This window comes from Aphelocoma coerulescens, chromosome 1 (assembly GCF_041296385.1).
Source record: "Aphelocoma coerulescens isolate FSJ_1873_10779 chromosome 1, UR_Acoe_1.0, whole genome shotgun sequence".
Taxonomy (NCBI): domain Eukaryota; kingdom Metazoa; phylum Chordata; class Aves; order Passeriformes; family Corvidae; genus Aphelocoma; species Aphelocoma coerulescens.
The window spans coordinates 92401745-92420883 of record NC_091013.1 but is presented as its reverse complement, the minus strand read 5'-3'; the positions used below and the strand labels follow the sequence as shown (position 1 = coordinate 92420883).

At 43.6% G+C, this 19139-nt stretch overlaps 1 protein-coding gene across 4 annotated transcripts in view; it reads right to left on the bottom strand.

Moving 5' to 3' along the window:
* Window positions 1-17418, bottom strand: part of TSPAN9 (tetraspanin 9) — a 173068-nt gene extending 155650 nt beyond the window's left edge. The window contains exons 1-2 of one of the 4 annotated variants that reach the window (XM_069017738.1): window positions 17313-17418; window positions 7439-7482 (exon numbers count right to left, since the gene is read on the bottom strand). The gene's annotated coding sequence lies outside the window, so the exon portion shown is untranslated. The remainder of the gene's footprint in view (window positions 1-7438; window positions 7483-17312) is intronic. The other 3 variants (XM_069017726.1, XM_069017749.1, XM_069017731.1) reach the window with 3 other exon arrangements.
* Between the last annotated feature and the right edge of the window lie 1721 nt (window positions 17419-19139).

Here is a 19139-nt window from a genome sequence, read left to right as displayed (position 1 = left end):
AACAGCTGAGAGGCAAGCTAATGTCTTTACAAACAATTTGATGAGTGAAGGTATGGGAGTTAATGTCTTTGAAATGAGTCTTAATGTCTCTACTAACTTTGGGCAGCAGGTTTGCTGCAGAGCCCACACAGCTTGGCTCCTAAAACCCACAAGGGTCTGCACAAGCCTGAACTTCTGAACTTTGGGGTAAAACAGTAGGTTCGAGGGGGGAAGATGTGGGAGGCGGTTTGGGAAGGCTGTACCTTCCCTGTACCTGAGCCAGTGGGGAAAGGAAGAGAGCAACATGCGCCGGGAGTTTGGGATAAAAGGAGACTGCGCCCCCCGAAACCCCGAGAGAGAAAACCCCGCGGGCGTGTCCCCCGGTGGGCTCTCTCCCTTTATTCGAATAAAGTTGCAGGACTGCTCTGTCTCCTTTTTGGACATAAACCCTGGCGTTTGTGGATTTTCCTGACACAGTGCACAAAACATACACGTCACAACACGTATTCTTTTTGATATGCACCGAGCATGTAAGAAACAAGCAGGCAATGCTGTCAAAGCATACCACACTTAAACATAAATTAGATACATAAACATTATTTAGGCTAAAGATAAATCCCTGGAGACAAGATAAACTAATTGTAAGACATTTCATTTTTCAAAATAGGCTTTTAAAAAAGAAAACGCATTTTAAAATTAAACCAGGACATCTAAAGCTACATAGCTTTCTGTTTTCACCTTAAATTGCACAAACGCTTTCAAAAGATTACAAAAATTATTTTGACAAAAAGATACTCATCATTATACAAGTTCTGCTAAGTAATTGGTATGAACATACCTATTTTTAGCACTTTTATGTGACAAATCCTTCACCTTTCATCTTGTTTAGGCTGAGAACAATCCAAAATAACTACAGTGTCAACACTCTGTGAATGTTCATTTCAGAGACAGAGCCCTTGGCAAAACCTGATTGTGCTTTAAGCTCACTTTCTTCCCAAATTCAAACTAACTTTTCCAATAATTTTTCTGTAAGGAAGAGTCTGTGCTTTTGCAACTGCTCCACACAAATTTGTGTTATCTGTCCAGCTCAGAGTCACAGGCACTGAATTCCATTTCTGTTCTTAGTCATGCATGGCTCACTCTCCATGCCCACAGCATCTCCCGTCACTCCCAGCACTGCTAGCAGTGTACAGTCAAGCCTGACCTAATGTGCTCCCCTGGAACAGAAGGCAAAAATAAACACACAAAGACAGCCCAAATGCTAGCAACCCTGGGTTCAAATTTTACCCATCTTGCATAGCATCAAATAGGCTACTTCAAAATGTTTGCAGCTTCACCTCCTCCCGGTCCATGTGACAGGCTCTTGTCAGTTCGTGTGTCTTTCAGTTTCCAGCTGACTTTACTGCCTGGCTTTGTTACTGAATACCTTATCAAGCCTCAACTCTCAGTTCAATCAAATAACTGAATCATGTAAGGTTCTGGGATTTGCTTGATGCACAGCACTTAGAAAAATAAGTTTCCTGATGAGTTACTTCAGGAGATCTGTGCATGAGCCTCTAAAACCCACTATTAAGGGCAAAATGAGGAAATTCAATACATTTTTCAAATCTTGTGTGCTACATAGCAATAGTGCATTTATGCCATACATTTCCCATTAATAATGCTGCTTTGTGTTAGCTGTCCTCAGATGTTGCACACCAAATCCTAGCTAGCCGACTATTTGTTTCCAAACTCCCCTTTTTTCCTTCTTAAACATTGCTGGCGCGAGGACTTTAAAAGAGGAAACATCCTACGATACCAGGTCAATTAATCTCCATGTCAGCCTGAGGGCAATACAGAGGCAGGCTGAGAAGGAGCTGGCAGGATGGCAAAGATAAAGCAGCTGAGTAGCACAGTTCAGTCAGGAACAGCACAGGGCTGAGCACGAGCTGACAGCCTCCCAGTACTGCCATGGCAGGAACACAAAGCACGAGAGTGACTAATTAGCTTGAAAAACAGAATAAACAGCTATTGTTGATACCTACATGGATCCCCAACTTTTTTTTTTTTTCAAAAACACTGAACATGGCTCGGAAAATGGTCTTGGAAATAGCCTTGGCAATGACTTCCACAATCAATAATGATACACTGCAAAAAAAGTATCAAGTGTATTAGGAACATACTTCGGTGCCTCTGCTTGGGGGAAAGCTACCTGCCTAAGGGGCATTCAGCTGCTGGAAAACCTGCAGCAACTGAACCAAAGTGCCAAGAAACACATCAGTAGGGAGAAATTTGATATTGGCTCTGCAGAGAGCTGGCTGAAAAGTGTAATGTTTTTTCCTCGCTGGCATCTCTAACCTCTAACTACAAATGCTTCTGCTGAGCGACAGCAGTATTCCTTTGTAAATGATGGGGAAGATTCCAGGACTTCTAACGAGGCAAGTAATGAAGCTCCTGAAAATCCCACCTACCTCCATACGAAGCCACAGACTTCTCTCCTACATTGAAAGAAACTGTTCAGGGATCCCAGGAGCAAAAATTTTATGCAGAAGAAGAGAAAGCAAGAAAGAATCCACTGACAATCAAAGCTTTGGTACTCTAGTAAGATCAGTTTCCTTAAGACAAATATACCTAACCATTCACAGCCTCTCTGAAGCTCAGCTGCATGACTGTGATATACACCAAGCAGAAATGAATAGTTGGGTCAACAATTTAAATACAGCAGCCAATAAATCCGAAATCAAAGTGGATTTGAATTGAGTATACAGAGACTCTCCAGAAAATACTTAAGGTCTGATAATAGAAAATATGAAAACTACTGATTTAAGAAATTTTGTTTAGTTCACAGCTGTCCAATAGGCTACCACAGGAACATGTACACATCATTATTTAAAATGAGGCCTTTTTATTTCATCACAGACATGCAGACAAAAGAGATGCCACAAAACAGGTACCAGGAACCAGCTCAGCCCAGAGAGATGGACCCCACAGTTGCTTTCAGGGGCTGCCATGCCCAAGAACTGCTCTGTGGAAGGCAGCTGTGGATCACAGCCCCCTGTGGGAGCTCGGTGACAAACAACAGGGACAACAAGCTAAGTAAGAGCAGAAAACTGTGCTCCATCACATTCCTCCATGCCTTCTCTCACATGACAAACAAGTAAGAGACAGCCTCACCCCATCATTCATAAGGAGATTTGGTTATACATGTCACTAAGTACTCAAGTGAAAATCTTTCGCCATATTAAAAAACTTAAATAAAAATCCACCCATGGGAAAGTGCCACAAATCTGATATTCCAAGGGAGCAGAAGTAATAACAAAACATGTTAATGAATGATGGGGACAAATATTCCAGGTTCAAGCAACCTGAGAAGAACCAGTGATTAACTCAACAGTATCTCTGGGACAAATAATTTTCCTTTCCCCATAACTAATTTATCTTTTGCCAGTGGGGTGCTCTCATACATGGAGATTTAACTTTATGGCACATTAAAGTTTAGCTGTATCATATTACTTAGTAACTTACAGGACAGGATCATTTACAATTTTGCCTCAAGGCCTCAGAATCCAGTTTAAAACAGAGACTGAAAATGAAATTATCCTGACCTGGCCAAATGCCAGCCCCAAGGCCACTGCCCACAGCAACTTTCTTTTCCTCAGGCTACCTTAGCAGAACTTCTAATAATGTTCCTGAAGATGTGACCTAACATTATCCATTTAATTGGACAAGCTCTTCTTATGACCAAGAACAGAGACTGATGCCAAGTAGTCATTCAAATCAGACATGAACAAGATGTTGGCCCAACTGTGGAATATCTGAGCACATTTCACACATTTTACAAATACGTGCCTTTGGCACAACAGGGTCATCAAGTTATTTCTATGACTGTAAGACAGACAATACAAGTTAACAAAACCTCTTCTCATACTTCTCTTTCTCGCCTTGCTTGCCTGATCTCATTTCAGATTAAATTTTACAGCTTGTATTTGTTCAGTAGGTCCCAGGTCCTCCCCTCTGTGCCTCACTCTGCTGGGCACAGTATGAAAAACCTAAGAGCAATGACCCTGCTCACAGTCCCAAACAAACCACACAAAGAACAGCCCTGCCCCAATGAGGTATCCAGGGTCATCCTAGAAGACCTCACAGTCTGCCACATGGGTAAGGCACAGTGACAACTTGTTCCCATACCTTAAATAGCACCTTAAACATTTAAACCCCATTATTCAATACATCCTATATGTCAAAATATCCATCTTATCTGGAATGGCTGCCTGCCAAAAACAAACCATCACAAAGCATCTCACACGCCCTTTTTGATTTCATTACACAACAGTGTTTTACAGACATTTAAAAAACCCCACAGTGTGTGGTGGTTTTAAGATATAACTGAAGATTGTCTTCACTAGTCAGTCTGGGTCTGAGTTCTCTACTGAGCAGTTTCCTACAATAGCTTTTGTAATACACTGTATTTAATTTTGAGTGATGAGTAGCATCATTTCATTCAACTTCAATACCACAAATCAGCAAGGCATTCAATCACTTTGTTTTAACAACAATTTGTTGTTCAGGTTCTAGAAATTCAAGTCTGGCAAGCTTTTTAATATGTATGAGTACATTTCATAGAAAACAAAAAGCATGTTTCCCATTCTGCTCAGCAAGTTTAAGTCCTATCTTCTTTGCACTTTGAAAGGAAAATTCTTGAGTTAATACAAAAGGGTATCTGAAATCCAGTAGCTAATGCTGATAAGCAAGGTAAAGAAAGTGGGGTAATTTCTAAACCTCTATTAGAGATGGGATACTAATTTTTCAATTTGCTGTGAAGCAGATTTCAGAAACATAATGGAAAGGGGGAAAATTGCACATTACCATGCATGCAAGAAAAATGTTTGAAATATCCTATTTATCTTCCCTCTCTAAGGGATGTGGATTCTTTTGTACTCCTTGATGATGTGAATCACAGATCAGCATTCTGGGAATCAAGCCTATTCCCATTTACCAATGTAATATGATCATTTAGCATAATTAACACACGATATTTCGTTACTGCCATGGACTTGGACCAGATCTGAAATGTAAATATTTGCCAAACTGTACATCCTAGTGCCCAGTGCTACACAATGGTGTAACTTAAGACATTCACTTGATTTGCTCTCTCTTCTGGGGGTAGAGTTAAGGCTGCTGTGGGAATTCTCACTTTCATAACATGAGGCAGCTTAAACATTATAGATGATGTTACATTAATTTCTGCAGTATCAAATTTTAAAGGTGTGGAAACAAGATGAAAGAGCTCACAATACAGCAATCATTTCAAGTGGCACAAGAATGAACAGAAAGAAAACTCCTGGAACAAATAACAACCATTTTGATCTTCCCCAACTATCTTTTCCCTAGTGTACTCCATCACCCAGCTCTCCTAGGACACATTAATCAACAAACCATCATTCTGTGTGATTCAGAGCACGGCACACATGCAAAAGGTAATCAGAAAAATCATTGCAAGATGTAAACACACAGCAGCCTTATGGAGAGATATTATGACCAAGACAAGACTCTTTATAACAATCTTAAATTCTACAGCATGAAATTTCATAGGTTCTTTATCTTACATACTGTAACATTGTGTCTCATCTATTACAAATACAGATGTTACCTGTGTCAATGCCTAACACCCCCCACCTATCTTTTCATTCTTTGTCTTGCAACAGAAATACTGGGAAGCTATTCACATCTGTGCTGGTTTTGGGTTTTGAGGTAGAGTTAGTTTTCTTCACAGCAGCTGATATGGGGCTGTGGTTTGGATTTGTGCTTAACAAAAGGTTAATATAGAGATGTTTTTGGTGGTGGTGAGCAGGGCTTACACAGAGCCAAGGCCTTTTCTGCTTCTTATATTGCCACGGCGAGGAAATTGGGAGTATTGGGAAAAGACACAGCTGAGACAGCTGACCCCAACTGACCAAAGGGATATTTCATATCATGTAACATCATGCTCAGTTTATCAAGTGAAGGAAGAAGGAGAAAGGGAGGGAGATTAGAGGGAGGGCTTTTGTCTTCCCAGGTCACCATTCCATGTGATGGGCTCTGCTCTCCTGAAGATGGCTGAACATCTGCTTGCCCATGGGAAGCACTGAATTAATTCCTTGCTTTGCTTGTGCTTGTGGCTTAACCCATGAGTTTTCCAGCTTTCACCTTTCCAATTCTCTCCCCAATCCCATTGGTGGGGGAGTGAGCGAGCAGCTGTGTGGGGCTTGGCTGTTGGCTGGGGTTAAACCACAACCATGTCTAATATCAAATGTACAGATTTTAAGCTTGTTGTGTACCTCCTACTAATACCTTCTGTTACTGATTTTTCTCTTGGAAACACACAAGTCCTACAAGTGAAATTTTCCACAGCAGTTAGACAACAGAACTATTGCCTTGACATTGAAAACCCTCTCAGGATATTTCCAAGTTCTCTCTTAAATAAACAGCATCCCTAAGTCGATGCATCTTTGCAGTATCCCCAAGACTGAGCCATTGCATGGCATCACCTGTAATGATGATTTACACAAGAGTAAAGGAAAGCTCCAGCATTCCTTTTCTTAGCCTCACCTAACATGTTTTTAGCTTTTCCCAGTTACAAGATGATTCTTTCCCTTCATAGACCATAATCTTCTATCACTCATCCCAAAACGTACAACAGTAAATGTTCTTTGCCTGCAGCTGTCATGACAAGTTTTACACAGCAACACAGAAGTGTGAAACAGTTCTTGGCAAGCCGAGTACAGGAGTGGACTATTATCTCACTGCTGCTCTCACTGCTTGGATTTACCAAGCTGCACTCCCTGCAGCCTTTGGCAGAACTCATGGCATTCAGCAGAAAGGTGGACCACCTTGCTTTCCCTAAAGGAGCTGCTTCTACTATGTGAGAAACTTAATGAAAGGTAAGCAGTGCCACATCTTCCACTCACTCCTGGCTGAGGCTAAATCCCTGAAGAACACAGGGAATGTGAAAACACAAAACAATGGGCCTGCAGCTGTACTAAGACACCTAATGCCAGGGTAACCCTGGGTTCCTCCAAGATGAGTCTATTTTTCTAAGCCTGTTTATAGAATTACCCCTGCACAAAAGGATAAAACTTAGATGGACTAATGAAAGTGCTATCAGTAGGAACCTTGTTTCCCTCTTCCCTGCTTCCTTTCCCTACAAATATCACAGACAGGTAAGAAAACAGAGGAAGAGGAATATTTGCATATAATGAAGAGGGGTATTGTCCTCCCCTGTTACATTTCCTTCAGTACTTCTGGCAGCACTTGGACACAACCCAAACAACAAGCACGTTACTCTGGACTCTCTCAGCATTTGTGGCAAGAAAATAACAGATTACAAGAAGGTTTTATAAGGGCTGAGTGTTGGACCAACTCGTCTCCCCATAATGTCAATGTGAGCAGTATCAAAGATAATGCTGAATGACTCCAAGAATCCTTCAGAGATCTTACTTACTGAGGTAATTGGATGTACACCAAGGAAAAAGTTGCAGACCAAACCTGGAAAGAAGAAGAAGAAAATGAAGTTTTTTGCCTTTTAGACCCACTTCCCACCACAAATGTAATTAGCTTGGGATGACAGAAAGGAGACATTAAAAAAACAAACAGGAAAAGGTATATCAAATTCCATCTGCTTCTGAACAAAAGGAGTAAATCTTAACACTGGTCTCCAGGGCATAATATACTGATTTGATCTGGATTCAAGTTTAAATAATGGCAATAGGCAAATATTAAAACAGACTTACAAAAACTAAAGGGAAAACAGAGATCACAGGGAAAAGCAAAAGCTGTGTGTCTATTAAATCAAAAATGCTAGTCACAAAAATCCAGTGCTTCTACCCCTTGGCATTCAGGTCCCCCATTATCACCACGACTCCTGATGACCTGCTTACAGCAGCCAAACTAGAAATTAAGCAAGACCCTTCCTGATGAACTCTCCTCCAGTAGCCTTGCTTTCTGACCGGTGTCACCTTTGCTTCTAGTACAACAAAACACTGCTGAAGTGAAACTCACACAAAACCACGCAACAGAAAGCACCCTACCTTCTCCAATTTATACTGGAGATTTCAGGCCTGTAACAGCACCACCCCAATGTCAGAAGGGTGCTACAAAAATAGAAAACTGACCAAAGTGAGACTAGGATTTCCTTCAACCACATAAAGACATGGAACAGTGTCACCTCCACTGTTTAAAAGCCCATCAATATTACTGCAACTGCAAACAAAAAAAGTACAGACTAATTACTGAAAAAAATGTGATTATTCACCAAACTTGGTCATGGAAATGTTTCCATTATTGCATTGTTGTTGCTGATTTTTAAATTAATGTCTTCCCTTCACCTGATTCATTGTATCAAGTAAGACACCAAAACATTGCTGCTGATTTCATACGGTCTGTTTACTTACCCTGCTTCAGCACATGGACACCAACAGATGATACACATCAGTTCTATATATCTTTGTTGAAGTGGACTAATGCTATATGAACTCATAACTGATATCAGGCTCCAAGACAAGGACTTGCAGACATCCACCAAATCTAACTCCCCAGTGACACAGGTAACAACAATTTCAGCCACTCAACTACTCATATTGAAGTCAAGAGTGCCTAAGCAATAACTAATAACTAATAAAATAAATATATAATCTTAACAAATAATCAAGAATTAAATAATCCAAGCTTCCCACAGCTCCATTGGGTAGATGTTGGCTAGTTAATCAAACTGCTGTCACACACAGTATGCTGTCAGCTACACTTAGAGATGAACTTTCTCCACCACTGATGTAAGCCAGTTCTGAACACAGCATGATCTGTAACAAAGGCAGAAATGGCCTGAGATGAGCACTTGAAGTCATGTAATCCTGTAAAACAGGTAGCAGTCCTAGCCATGTCCGAGGTACATTGATTGGCTTGACAAAAGCCAGCTTTTTTAAGCAAAATTAAGAAAGGAAAATGAAACGCTTGCAAGAAAACTGTTAAAGAGGTCTTGTTGTTGGCCATGGTAAACATTAATAATAAACTCAAAGAAACAAGACTCTTCTGACAGACCAGAACTGGTGACATGAAAATTCATGGGCAGATGCAACTGAAGAGATCAGTTCATACCCCCACAGATTCACTATTGGGCTTGGATAGGTACAAGATTGTTGCAAAAAACTATGATGCAAGGAACAGCCACTCTGCAAATCCTTCAGAAACTTGAATTTTTCACTATGTTTTCTACAAGAGTAAGGAACTGTACTCAGCAGCCAGACAACCTATTCAATCCACAGTCGACAGCAGAAGAACGTAAGGAGACAAGTCTGCCTTCCAAAGCAGAAGTCCTATAACATGAGGGCTAACAAAACCCAGAAGAAAATGTTGATCTTTTCTCTTCTAGAAAGCTCAGTGACTGGTAGGCACTTATCTCCTGGTAACTGTTAGGTGCATCACCACACCTTGTCCTCTGAACTAAAGCATGCTTGTCTTTCCGTTCCTCAAACCATGTCCCAAGGGCAAGCAAAGTCTGTTTGCTTTTGTAAATGACTGCCTTGGACCAATGTCATCACCAGGTAAGTACCTACTTTGGTTGTCCTTGACAGTTTTGAGTTTGCCATGGGGATATTTTGTACCTGAAGTATGAGTACATTTTATTAATAAAATTTAAAGCTACAGCTCTAACCACTTACAGATCTTTGAAACAGCAGCTGGGCTGTCTAGTGATACAAGCAAAAATGGTCTGGTAGTGATCTTCTACCTAAGACTTAAGAAGAACATGGAGCAATGAACATCACCTCTCAGTATCTTTTAAAAGTAAAGGAGGGGGATGACTTAGCACCTTCAAAACAAACAAGGGCCTGAAGAAGATTTTGATAATTTACCTTCAAATTTTAAAAACAGAGGAACTAAACAGTACTTCCTAAAACAGAGAGAAATGTGGGGATTCCTAAATGAAGCAACATTTCTCTTTAAAGAGCTCTTCAAAAAGGAGTTCAAAAAAAAAAAACCAGCTGTGTATCTAAATGACTTGGACCAGTTTTGTTTCCTTTGTGTGGTTTAATGTAGAAACAACAAGGAAGAAATGGACTAAAGACAGCAAAACTGTTCTGTTCTTACCATAGAATGAACTTCCTCAGCTCTTCAGAGAGGAACTGATTGGGAACAGAATAAGAAGGAAGAATTGAAGATAGAGACTAAACAGCCGTGAAAACCAGGCTATGATGAAACACAAGCAGGACTTTTTGTTTTCATAAAAGAAAGCAAGATGCAATAGAGATTGCTTGGGTGTCCCTAGAGAGCAGGAAACTGAAGGTGGATTTTTCAAGGAAAACAGACTGCTTTAAGAAAGATGTCTTAAGAAATTATTTTAGAAAAGACAGATTGAAGAGAGTTTCTTGTATAAGTCTTAGGAGGTACTTTGCGGTGACCATTCACCGGGAAAATGGTGCGACAACACAGAACTTGGAAAACTGAAAGCCATCCAGATAAATTTACATTAGTGTGTGAAATTAAGACTCTGTCTCTTCTCATTTCCTCCTCCTGGTTCTCCTTAGAAGATCCCTTCTCTGCTTCACATCCTTTTCACTTTGCCTTCTATATAATGAGAATAGAGAACACATCCAAAAAGTCAAACACATCAATGAAGTCTCTTCCTCTACAGATAGTCAAATCCCTCTACGGATCACTGGTTCTAGCAATTACTTTCACCATGGCCTTCATACCCTAATCTATGACCATATTCACCTGAAATACTGTCCTGGGTCTTCCCACATGAAACAGGGGAAGTTTCAGTGTGTAGGATTTGGCTGATCTTTCATCCTGAGTAGGTGTGAGGGGAATATATTGAGAATTTTCCCAGAGTTGCAGTTCTTCCCCCTTGCTCTTCATTTTTGATGGCACCAAATAGCTCAGCATTAGGCATCTATGCTATTTATATCCTCTCTATAGATGCCTCTGCTGCTGTCCACAGTGTCTCAGGTGCTACGAATGCAAAGTCTTGCCAGTTCTGCTGCTTTCTCCACTTCTGGGAACACAGACCAGCAAGAGCTTTTCTAACACTCAGAGCCACTGCTACTTGGCAAACCTCAGTGAGACAGCACAGCAGCACTGGAGAGATCCAAATGCTCTGATGTATGAAAGAAAAACACTTAATTTATACTTGGAAGGTTTCCTTAATAAGCTTTTAGGCCAGCCATTTAGGTTTTTATTTTACAAGGAGACATGCTCCCATCTGCATGTTAGTACAGGTCTCTTCTGTTGCCAGAACCATTATCCCATTCCCCTAATGGTATTTTGTCCACATGTATATAAATACATATAAACAATACAGTGCAGACTGTCCTCCAGCGGAAACAACAGACTAGACATTCTCAGAACATTGCTTTCAATCCTTCACAACTTCAGCTGCACTTTCTTCAAACAAAGTCAGGTAACAACCTTCATTCACATAGGGCTGCAGTCTTAAAATGGAATGCAAAGCTGATTTTGGGATAAGTATATATTTACAAAATCAAGGAACTGTTTAAAATAAAGCTGGATGAACATCCTGGGCAGAACCACCTCACACCAAACTGTATGCAGAGTTGTGGATAAAAAACAGCACTAGAGAAACAGAAAGGAAAGTATGCTTTCAAAAACACTCTTGAGTTATTTAACCTTTAGAAATGTGCAAATGAAAATCGAAAGTCTCCTTGCCAGAGCTCAACATGAGTTTGGAGTACAGCTGCAATCACCATAAATGTGATTGTCAGCACACTGCCATAAGATACTTGAGGAGACAGCACTGACTACCCAATTGCACAAGACAACTCACTTGAGTTCTTCCCACCAGTGTCCTAAACCCAGGATTCTTTCAACTTCAGGCTTTTCCTCCCTCAATCCTTCAGGCCAAGTGAATTTAATTAAGACTGAAATTAAAGGACACCAAATATAGGAGAGTTCACAGAACCCTCTGCTCTCTAGGATTTGCATTGATCCCTGTTCCCTAGCACAGAGTCTCAAAATTTTGATCCAAGTCGCTTTCAAACCTGCTGACAGGGTGTGACATTTCAGCTCTCTGTTCAGTGTACCACCTCATCCTTCCTTTTCAGCCCTTCCTCCCAGGGGAGGGCTGCAGACTTCCTCTCCCTTAGCTTAGTGCCTTCTCAAGGCTCCTGCCTTCCCACCCACTCCCCCCAGGCTCCTTCTCCAGTCTATCCTGCCTAGACATGCCACACACGGATAATGCAGCCCCTGTGGTCCTATGCCTGCATGAGGCTGATAAATTCCATCATACCCTCACTATGAGCTTACACAGACCAGTCCAAGACTTGTAAACCAGTGAGGACAGCCCAGGGCAAAGGCAGCTCTACTTGAGCAATATCAGAGCAGAAACTAAAGCCCAGTTAACACAGTTCAGCTGATTCTAGAGACATACAGTGACCTGGCCTCAAAAATATCATCAGCTTTTCACTAGTTAATGCAGTTTGTTTCCCCTTTTGCACTTGTAACAGGGATCACGGAAATAAACACCCAGCTATTAGTCACTTGCAGCTCCAGAAATATCAGGCATTAGAACAGCACGACAGTGTTTGCATTACAAAGGAGAACTCTGACAGCAAAAGGGAAAAGTGCTTTCAAAAAAACTTCAATAAGTTTTCCTGCTTTACCTTTTGAAACAAAGATCAACACAAACTTCAAATCTTTTAAACTTACGTTACTACTTCAGTGTTATTGTAGTAATGCAACGTCATATTCACATCACTGTAAAGAAATGCTAAGCTTAATTAATACCTTTGTCCACTTAAAGGCTTACTGGAGCATATGTTTATGATTTAGTCTGCCCCATCTGCCTGGAGCTATCCTTACAACATGCCTGTCTGTTTCACACTCTTGATTTTAAAAGCTGTTTAACAATAAAATTTTTTCACCCCTCCTCAACAGGCAGTCTAACAGACCAGTACATCCCACTGGCATCAAAACACAGCTCATTACTTACTCGGGATCCTACATGTCCTATCTCTTCTTTCTTCCATGTGAAACACAGTCAGATGTCTCCTTACTGGGCTTGCAGACAGTAACAACTTGCAGCAGCCGGGCTTTGCCCAAGGATCATGCCTCATTCTACAAACTCGAGCCCTCAAGGTTTATTTTTTGACAGCAGTGAATGCAAGTGTTTGGAATATCACCAGAAAAGAGAGGGAAAGGTGAGGTAGGGCTTGAAAGACATTTAAGCAACAGTGCTGTCCAGCCATACTAACACTTAACTCACAGAGACACATCACTTTCCCAGAACACCTGTGCAATGAGGAAAGCATCCAGCATCTTTAACTGGAGAACAACGTCCTGCCTCATGACAAACACACCACAGAAAACATGTCACTGAACCACAGAAAGTGACCCACAAGACATATTTGATGGGGTTTTTCCTAGGAGACACAGCACTGACATCCAGCAATGCATGTTTCATAGGAGGGAGGCTAAAAGGAGCTGCAGAAACAGCCTCTGGAAGTCAGTTTTAGGAGATCAGGAGAGATGAAGAGGAAGTGCAGAGCGCACTAGTGATACCTCTTTAGTCTCCAATAGAGCATCTTGTTACACCTCAGTAAAATACACAAAGGTTTGTATCTTCCCAATGAGTACTTCTCCTCAAAATTAAATTCTAACATCATCACACTGAGTGAAGAGATGGCACTTCCTGAGCACATCCCTACTTTTCCACAATTTCACTGCCATGTAGAGAGGAAAAGACAAATATTTATTTCTGATCCACTCGCATTCTCTGGGTATTGCTAAGGTGGCCTCACCACGACCTCAATTCTAAGGTCTGTTAACAACCACAGCACAAATGGGGAGATGATCTGCTGGTCCTGGAAAGTTTATTCTATTTTCTAGAAAGTCAAAGAAGGCAGCTCTCAGATAAGAGCTATTCCCTGGTCATACACTGTCTTTCCTCAAGCTCAGCACCATGCTTTACTGTCATTACACTTCCTGCATGAAATCTTAAAGAACATGGTTTGTTCTATTCCAGAACACATCTTTAAGTGATGTTACACTAAAAAGGCACTTTTTACTTTGACAATCACTAAAGGAAAACAAGTCTACAAATACAAAGTATTCCCCTACCCACATACACACCTTTCCAGCATAAACTCCTAGCATAGTGAGGAAAGTTTTTAATTTAATTTCTTTTAGCATCTTAGCAGCACATCATCATCTTAAAACCTTCCTTTATTTCTTCATCTGGGGTATTTACAAGTATTGCCATAGTTTTACACACCTCCTTCCTTCTCAGACCAAATGGCTGCCTGATCTCAGGATCAGAGAATTCATGTTGGAGCAGGCCTGGGGGTGTTCCATCATGCTCTACCTTACACAGAGCCATCTAGGAGGTCCCAACAGGACTTTATCTGCTTTGGCCTTGGAAACCTGTGAGGACAGACATTGCACAACCCCTCTGAGTAACTTGTTCCAACATCTGACTGTCCTCATTGCAAGAAATGACATCTATCTTGAACCTCATTTCAACTTTCCTTTGTTGTCCCTCATGCAGCCACCACATACCAAACTGTAGAAGCTCTGTCTTCTTGAGAACCTCCTCTAAAGTACCAGAAGGTCTCTACAGGTCCCATCAAAGTTTTCCCTTCTCCAGGCTGAACAAGCCTAGTTCCTTTTCTCTTCTCCAGACTGAACAAGCCTAGTTCCCTCAGCATATGATCCTCATGCTGTACCAGGGCTCTGAGAGCACTGAACAGCCTTTAAATGCTCTCTTAGCCTCACATCCATCCTCACTCTCTGCTCATGGCACCAGGGACCCCATTTTAGCTCTGAGGCTGAGGCCTTCAGTGCCTGCCCCACCTGTGTCATAGCTGTGCCTGCCTCCAGCCATGTGTGTGAATCCTGGTCCTGGACCCTGTTGATGCACAACCTGACCTGAGAAAATCACTTCCTTGGGTACTGGCTGCAGTCTTATTAAAATAGCCCTGAGTATTGTCAGCTGTCTTCATTTCCAGGGCACAACACTGGCTCGAGCTCAGCTTCTTTAAAGCATTCTCATCTCTTTTTGTCATGCATCAATAAATCTAGTGACATTCAACGTAGGAAACTAACGGGGCATCAGTCACTTGCAAACAGCACAATCCTGAAACATGACAAAAGGGAGAAACTGAGATGGGTTTTCAATTGTAAAACCCAAGTACCTCGGGAATATTAACATACTACTTCTAAAACAAGCACTCACTTCTGCTCCATACCAGCTCTCTCAGAATAATACCAAGACAAAGTCTCAGATTCTGTAGTGCAAACTTGCCAGTTTCACATGTGACACAAATGTGAAAGTAACTCCTCCAATCAGTGCTGCTACCTCAGTGTTGGTTTTCTATTTTAATCTATGCTCTTCCTGTGTTTCACTTTTCTATTGCAGTTTTTTAGTCTGTGTGTTTGGGGAGACAGGGGTTAAACACTAAAAATATACAGTTGTGATGGAAATACCCTCATGGACAGACTGAGGTTTGGCATGCTTTGGAAGAAAATAACTTAAAATAGCACAGAAAGCAAAGACTGTGGGATATGCATCTCTGATAGCTACTTTCTGTTAAAATAACCAAAATAACTTACGATAACACTGACATTCACAGTTAACCCTCTATCCTGCTCAACAGAGATGAACAGGGCCATTCTAACCCCAGAGCTTTGCCTGAATAATGCAAATGATGTTGCATTTGTTATGTTCTGACCCCAAGGTCTTCTTATGCAGCTTTATTAATGAGAATTAGGCTTAAAGAAAGTACCCAAAACGAAGTTTGCCACAAGTCTCACAGCCCCATTATACAAAAAGCTTTGCCTGTAGGATTTTTAATATGATCATCACAGATCTAAAAATATGAAAGGGAAAGATCTGGAGGCAGAAGCTATATTAGTTTCATCAGTTTTCACACTTGGAGATCAGGCAAAATGAAAAATGGAAGCAAAGGACATAAAACTTTTTCCTTGGTGTTCTCAACATCGCATTGATAATTTATCTTTTGACATTCTAAAAGTTATTGATTGGTAACTCTGAACCCACATTCCATGCTAACACAACTCATATGAATGCACACTTCAGTGGCTGCTATCCTTTGAAATTATACAACCCAGCTACAAAGGACTCCACTACCAGCTTAACAAACAAACCATTAAAACAATTTGTGGCACCTGTTACTAAGAACTTTGCTACAGGAACATATTAAGTTTTGGCTTCCACAGGCAAACGTTTAGGCCCATCTAGGAGTGGGCCAACAGCCCAAACAAACTGTGTGATTTGACTTTCATGGCTGTTCTAGAGAATATTTAACTTTTTCCCAGACATATCCCAGGTGACTTAAGCCCAAGTCTTAAACTAAGTTCAATGCAGTCAGGTAGGAAAATCAGGTGCCCCCATTCCTGTGGTTCAAACCACAGAACTATACAGAGTAAAAGCACAGAATGAAAGAGTTGATAAAAGGATTAAGTACAGAAATGCAGCTCATCCTCACAGCCTAGTTTTTCTCTTAACACAGCATCCCCATACCACAATTCTTCCCCCCTGCCCATCAGAAATCCCTGGGGCTACAGGCCTTCCCAAGAGGCAGACCTCACAGAGCTCCCACCTCCCACCAGGAGCACGGGGACAGGCGGATGTCCAAGATTCATCAAGAAAAGTTTCCGAAAGCTTTAACAGGAAAAGGCCACGCTGGAGTCAAGTTTTACATAAGAAGGGGAAAGGCAGGAACCGCTGGCACCACCTCGGCGGGCGCTGCCGAGCGGAGCTGTCAGCCCACCGCGGGCTCGCTCCCATCCCGGCCGGAGCGCAGCCTCCCCTCACGCGTGCCCTGCGCGCTCCCAGCCCCTCACATCGCAGCAGCCTCGGGGGTGCGCAAGGCCACAGCACAGGCAGCCCCCGCCTGCCAGCAGCGCTGTCCCAGGACTGTGTTCGCCGGTGGCGGGGACAAATCCGTCCCTAGCCGAAGCCATCCGCTCCCGCGCGGGATGGGTTCCCCGGCCGAGAGCAGGACCGCGCACGCAGACGCCACTGGGCTCGTCTCATCCCTCTGAACTAACTTTCCTGTTTCCGCAAAAATCACACAGGCACCGGAGGGGGTGGGGGGTTATTGTTTCCAGCAAACACTCCTCACCCCTACGAGCCACCCGCACCCCTCCCGCACCCCCATCCCGCCGGGACCCCGCCGCTCCCCAGCATCTCCAGCGGCCGGGCCGGCATCCCGCGACCCTCGCGACCGGCAGCCCCCGGCACCCCCGCCCCGGGCCGCCCCGCTCCTGCCATGTCCCCTCTCCCAGGGCCGGGAATCGCCCGCAGGTCCCCGCCGCCCCTCGCCCCCCGCGGCGCCGGGTCTCACCCGCGCGTCCCTGGGCCGGGCCGGATGGGGCCGAGAGCTGGGGGAGCGGCGGAGGTACGGCAGGACACGGCCCCAGCTCCTGCCAGCGGAAACGGGAGGAGGGGCTCGGACCGGCGTTACCGAGCGGGGAGGAGCTGGGGGCGCTGCCCAGGGGAGGCTCCAGCCCCGCGGAGGAGGGAAGGGAGGGATGGAGGAAGGGAGCGGTGCCGGCCCCCTCGTCCAGCGCACGCCACCCGCTCCATCCTGCGCCCGCCGGAGCCCCTTAGGCAGAGCTGTGCCTCGAGCCCGCCCCTCTCCCTCTTTCCCCCGCGGGACCCTCCGGAAGCCCTGGGGTGGGCGCCAGGAGCATCTCCCGGCGCCCACCCTCCCGGAGCTGGCGGGATGAGCCGGGGCGGGGGGCACCGACCGTCCCCCCTCAGCCGCCCCCTGCCCCGAGGGAGCCGCGGCTGGACGGCCCCTCCGGGCTCCGGTCGGCGGGGTGGTGCCCGTGCCCGCAGGCGGCCGTGAGCGCAGCCCTGACCGCTGCTGCAGACGGCGAACCCGGGCTCAGATGCTCGGTGGTCCGCAGCCCACCGCGACTGCCAATGTGTTGCTATGGCTTCTAGCATAGGGAGAAGCATGTCTGAGTGGTCCTCTGAGCGTTCTGCGCAGCAGGAGTTGTAGACAGGTGTGGGTCGGTCTCTTCTCCCAGGTAATAAGGGATATGACGAGAGGAAACAGCATCAAACTGTGCCAGGTGAGGTTTAGATCGGACATTAGGAAATATTTCTTCACTGAAAGGGTGTTCAAATATTGGAACGGATTGCTCAGGAAAATGGTGGAGTTACTATTCCTGGAAGTATTCCAAAAATTAGTATATATGGTGCTTAGAAAATTGTTTTAGTGGTGGATGTGGCAGTTCTGGGTTAATGGCTGGACTCTTGGAGGTCTTTTCCAACCTTAATAATTCTTATCTCTGGTGCTGTGTGAGACAGGGCCATAAGGGAAATCCTTTGAGATCACACAGAAAGTCCCCACCTGCCTTCCCCTGGGTGACAGTGGAAGTGCAACAAAAACTTAATGAAGTCAACTTTAAACACTGTCCCCAGCAGAAGAGTCTCTCGAGTTGTCTTAACACAGCTGGGGAACGTTCTGGCATGGGCCCCTAAGTGAAGTGTTACATGGTGGGGAAACAACCTAGAAGTGGGGCAGAGATGCTTACAGTAGACCAATGCAGCTACGGACATGGGCCTCCTGAGAGGAACTGTATTTTACAGTGTATGAAGAGCAAGTCAAGGCTTTACCGTAAATGTTTTTGCAGAAGAAAGATCTTATTTCACATTCCTAGGTCCCCTGTGTACTCTCATTTCCTTCTCGGGTACTGCTGCTGCTGTCACACTTCTCAATTCAAGGGGATGTCCACATCAAATATATTCTCTCATACCTTCCATTGTGTCCTAAGTGGATTTTTATGAACTGCTTGGTTCAACAGACTCGAAGCATCCTGGTGGCAGTGCTTCCAGCAACACAACTGTCATTTGCTGCATGTTTGTTTCTCTCCCTCCCAGAAGAGAAGCATGTGCAGCAGCTGTTTGTCATTTATTTATGTACAGAAGTACACAAACGTTGCTGTGTTTACCTTAAAGCAAGCAATGAAGGAAATACGTCTTGCAATGCAGCAGGAGATAAAGAGATCTCTGGAGAGAACTTCTTTTGGTTCTTTGGTTCCAGACTCCAAGAAGAATCCATCTCCTGGATGCTGTAGCTCTAATGCAGTAAATCCTGCTATACCTGAGGACTGAAGGATCTTCATTTCAGAATTGTTGCAAATCTTTAAATAACACAAAC